Genomic DNA, 5071 nt, shown 5'->3' with positions numbered 1-5071 from the left:
GACGTACATGAAATTGATTTTTTTAAAAAAAAATACTAGATCTTGACTTTCTCTTGTGTAGAACTATGTCTTCCCATACTGGACCTCCAGTGGTGAGATTTGCAGGCTCATTTAAGTGCATAGCACTAATTATCACCTGTTCACCTGAAGTAAGTAGCAACAGCAACTTATTGCCTGCTGTATGATCTAGCTGTCAGGCTGGTAAAAAAACCCACCTTATTTTACTTGTGGTTTACACAACTCTTCGACTCTATAAGCTACTTAAAATTAGTAAACTGCTTATTTAATAGCTCTAAGGGGCAGTGCATCAGCTTGCACAAAGACGCATAGATTTTATACCTTCACCCTGAAAAGAAGAGAGACACGAGCCTGAAATCTTCCTGGACTTTAATCACAAATAGAATCACAACGCATTGATTCATCACAATTCAGGTCAACAATTTCCCCTTCATTTTACATCAGATATCCTATCCTCTGTAAAGTGGTGTAAACCATCAAAGACCCTTCAAAGACCCTATTCACTTGCACTTTACAATATCTTAGGTACCCAGAAGGACTGCACTCTTCTTGCAAATCCATTTGTACAGGGAGTGGCAGTTATCAGCATGCATTTCTGTCAACTTATAGGCAGCACAGTTTTCTTCTTTCTTCCTTCCTTTTATTGTAAAACTGCATGAGACAACACACAGATATGAAGATCTTTGAAAAAATTTGTTTGCATATACAAAGAGTGAAACCACAAAGACTGGATGTTTTGTCTTTATGCTGTCATTCTTTTGATTCTCTGACATACAGACAGGTTTTATTTGTTTAATAAGCTTCACCCTTTCTGTTTCTTATTTGTTTTGCAGCTGGAAGTAAAAAGCTTACACAGCATAGGCACCTCCTAATAAAATTAGTTCCTTTTCTGAGAGCTGCCAAGGAATTTCACTTTTCAACTGCATGTTTTGATCAGAATTCTGTACTGAGAAAAATCAGAATAGGCTGAGCTGCCTAACTGGAGTAGGGGCCCTGATATCTGGCTACTACTTTTGCACAGTCTAATGGCTGAACAGCCCAGGCACAACAAGTGGAGAAGACGTCATGGAAGCCAACACAGAATGACATCAGCATGAACCTACCTGTGCCCTGGATGTTTGGGATCATTGAGCCATACCCATCTTCCTTCCTCCTCATCAAACCTTAATCCAGTCCAAACAAAGCCAATGTCTTTATCCTTCAGTTTGCTTAAGAAATCCTAGAGAGAGGTATGTCTTTGAACTCCCATAATAATGACACTTCATAAAACTCCATCACCAGTAATGTATAGTGTAATTCATATTTTAGAACCAACAAAGCCTTCATGCCCAAAGATTCCAGTGAATGTTTCCAAGAAATTGAGAATTAAAACAAACCCACGTGGAAATTAGTTCAGATTCTCAACTACACCAGTACCCTGGCTAATGACGGTAAACGGAGCAAACAGGGAGCTAACCCTTGGCTCCATGCTGGCCCCAGGCCCATTCCACTAGCACATTTTAGAGGAGGATTAGGCCGATCTGAATTACAGGAGATGAAGCTATCTCCTCTTTCCCTTCCCTACAAAGAAGGGAGGTGATCATTTTGCCAGCTCACACTCCTGAGTGCTCTAGAAGTGACTGTCTGAAGCTGGTCACCTTTAAGCAAAATCAGGAGCACAAAAGAGACACATTACAGGTTAAGATTTGGTCCACAGAACTGTTTTTTCTATTGCCGCAGGCCTGGTACTAACATTTAAAATTGTGCAAAGAACAGAGAAACAGCGACATTCCCCAAAGGCAACAGACTTCATGACAGTTTAGTTCTGAGCAGGTTTGATTTGGAATAAAACATGCAAGAATCCTTCAAATACCAGCTGCTTCTTGCTGGAGAAATCTGTAGGCATATCATTGCATCTATTTAAATGAAATGTAGGCTATTGGTCTTCTGTTTGACACAAATGTTTCTTAACACGCAGAAGCCAATAATCAGATCACTTTCCACTGACAATGCCTTTTATGAGCATATCTGGATAAGAAATGGCTTCTAAAAACATGTGGAAAGCTATACTTTGATATGCGAATGCACAAGGTATAAGTGAAAACAATATTTAAACCACAGAGTGTCTTACAAGCTTACCATTTCAGTCTCATCCTCTATAATCAGGAGCTCAGATTTTTTTCCTGAGCAATACCTTCTACTATTCTCCCAGGTGTCACGAGTTTCTGAGTAGAAATAACATCTCCCACAATGCAGCTTCCAGCCGGTGGGGCAAAGTTCACATCTGGAGCCTGTGAAGAGTTTGGGGTGAAGGGATTTTTGTCACTTTTTCTTTTTTTTTTTTACAGCTGATATCATTATTATTGGCTTGTGCTTTTTTCTATGGCTTTTGAATAAGAAAGTAAAGAAGCTTTAAACCAGGGGCGGTGCAGAAATTGTGGTGGTATAGCTTATTTTAGGACAGCACATTGTCCCTGCTTTACAGTGGCAATAAGGATAGTCATTCTTTGGTTAGGGGTCATTCTCTGCCTTTAAATATTTCAGAACTCTAGATAATTGTACTAAATATTTTATATAATAATTGGGGTAAAAGCCATGGATAAAATCACACCTCTGCTGAAATCACTGGCAGTAGTACGATCCAATGTATGATCCATGGAGAAATAACTAAGACCTTCAGCAATGCTGCTCAGCCTTTATTTTTTGCTTAAACTAAAATTTTCAAGGATGGAATTCTAAAATAGACCACTTTGTACATCTTTATCAATATAAATATGTTTACTCTGGTATTCAAAGGTCAATACCTTTGTGCAGGTGTTTGGTTTGGTTTTTTTTTTATATTAATCTTTTCAAGAGCTTCAAACCATTTATGCTGTTATGAGACTTTTTTTCCTTACCATTTGTGTGCATGCATAAGCTTTCTTTTAAAGTAGTCAGCAAGCTCTTTTCATGAAGATCTTCCTCAAAGATACTGTCACTTTCTGAAAGATTTTCTCCGGGCTTCCACATGCCGTTTGATAACAAGTCACCTGCACAAGAATCTCCAACATTTTAATGTAAAACTCACAAGTAAACTGCATAGAAACCCTGTATTATTTTTCCATGGAGCTTTAAGTGGAAACTCAGATACATTTAACAAATACATGAGGTGGCTGGCTTCACAAAGACTGTGTAGAGTATCATCATGCTTTTGACAACATGGTATGCAAAAGTTTTCTTCCAAATAACATGGTTGTGCCTTTGATTTTCCCTTTCCAAAAATTTGTATTGAGCTTATTTCAGAAAAGAATGGGTTGATGTGAGAGGGCAGGACTCACATCCAGAGAAAGGGAGAACAGCTGACTCTGCAGGATTTTATACCCAGAATTGCTTCTCAATTCTCATTTTCTCCTGTGTTCTCAAGTGATTTGGATGTGCAAAGCAATTTGGATGTTCAGAAGCAGGCTGAACAACGGGACTACCAGGCCAAGATTTTCTAGAGGAAACTAAAATTACACTCCTTGATCAATATTCAGATGTTTGTTGATGGCAACCTAAAAACTTGTTCAACTTGCTTGACCAGGGCAACTGCAACCATTTCTCTCTGATCTCTATGTTTAGATGCTTGGGGATAATGGCACACATCTGTGCTGGATAGGTACACTCTGTATACACATCATCAACGCTGGCAGTGACCCAGTGCTTATGCACAAATTCTGTGGACAATGCAAAGACCACTGTCATAAACCTAGAGGCACACATTTTTATTTTTGTTTAGAGACGTCTTTTCCAACTATGTGTACTGTCTTCCAGCCTCCTATCTCACCCATCCCTGAAGTCCAGCTCACATTCCCATTGTACACACCAGGGAGGACTGGCTGAGACTTAAGGTAAGTAAAGCAGGGCATCAGGAGGTGAAGACTGGCTGTGGGGATGAGGGGAGGAGAGGTAGCAGAGGTTCCAGTTGTACCATACACCTGTTCCATTACTAAAAGAGTTTTTCCAAACGGATGGATGGATGGATGGATGGATGGATGGATGGATGGACGGACGGATTTTTTGGCTAGAAACCTTAGTGGTTTGTTCAGTTTTAGAAAGGAATAGGAGGGACTCTCACGTTGGGGGACTGGAAAGTAAGAAAGACTCCAGCCCTCTTCATACATCCCAAACATGCAACAGTCCTCTGAAAGCTACTGACTTTCTGCAGATCCACAGCCCCAAAATACTGGTGACTCCCTCCCACCTTCATCAGTAACACAATAGTAGAAAGCATGAGTGGTCTTGTCACCTTATCAAAGCAGTTTGTTCGCAAAACTTGTTGAAGTTAAGGATTGATACCTGGCAATTTCACAGGAATTAAAGCAAAACATGTCACTTGGTCACTCACATTGCTGAATTAATGTGATCACAGCTCCCAGAAATACAACATTCAGAAATCCTGAGAGACCAGCAAGATACCGCAAGCCTGAAGAATTAGAGGGAAGTTCTGCAAGAAATAAGAGGGGTTTACAAACACAGCATGAATTGCTACCCAGGACATAAATCTGGGTTTCTTTAGACATCTTTCAGACAAAAGATCCATCACTGTCACTTTGCCATGTGCTTTGTCACAGTTGCTTTTTCCCTTCTGGTTGCCTCCTGCATATCAAGTGGTTTATGAAAACTTTCTGGGGTCTTGAATTTTCTCATGCTGTCTTCACTGTTTGCCAGTTTATTTGAGATTTTGAACAGTTTCTGCTTTTTCATAGCAGGGGGATGTTACTTGCTGATATCATAAAGACTGTTAGATGTCACAACAAACACTTAACAAGCATTGCTAAAGAAAACCTCACAAACTTAGTGAAAAAGGAAGAACTGAAGTTTCTAACAGTTGCAGAGAGAGAGATGTATATAACATATAAGAACAAAAATGTTCTAGTTCTAGGGTTATGAATACCAACGCTATCAATCAAGAAAGGACCAGTAGATTCCCTGAAAATAAAACTCAGTAACCCCAGGATCCACTAATCTGTTTTATCACCCATACACTGGTTGCCAAGTCAAAGTCATTTAGAAAAGTCCACATTATAATTAGGATATCTTTTTTTTTTAATTG

At 39.4% G+C, this 5071-nt stretch overlaps 1 long non-coding RNA gene across 1 annotated transcript; it reads right to left on the bottom strand.

The window, feature by feature from the left end:
* Positions 1–1154: 1154 nt before the first annotated feature.
* Positions 1155–3026, bottom strand: LOC141943862 (uncharacterized). Its single transcript, XR_012629076.1, has 3 exons — positions 2895–3026; positions 2137–2288; positions 1155–1237 (listed from the first exon to the last, which is right to left on the bottom strand). It is a non-coding gene; the product is annotated as an uncharacterized LOC141943862 (long non-coding RNA).
* Positions 3027–5071: the final 2045 nt, after the last annotated feature.

This window comes from Strix uralensis, chromosome 5, assembly GCF_047716275.1.
Source record: "Strix uralensis isolate ZFMK-TIS-50842 chromosome 5, bStrUra1, whole genome shotgun sequence".
Taxonomy (NCBI): domain Eukaryota; kingdom Metazoa; phylum Chordata; class Aves; order Strigiformes; family Strigidae; genus Strix; species Strix uralensis.
Note: the sequence above shows the minus strand (reverse complement) of the source record. Positions and strands in the feature narration are given on the sequence as shown.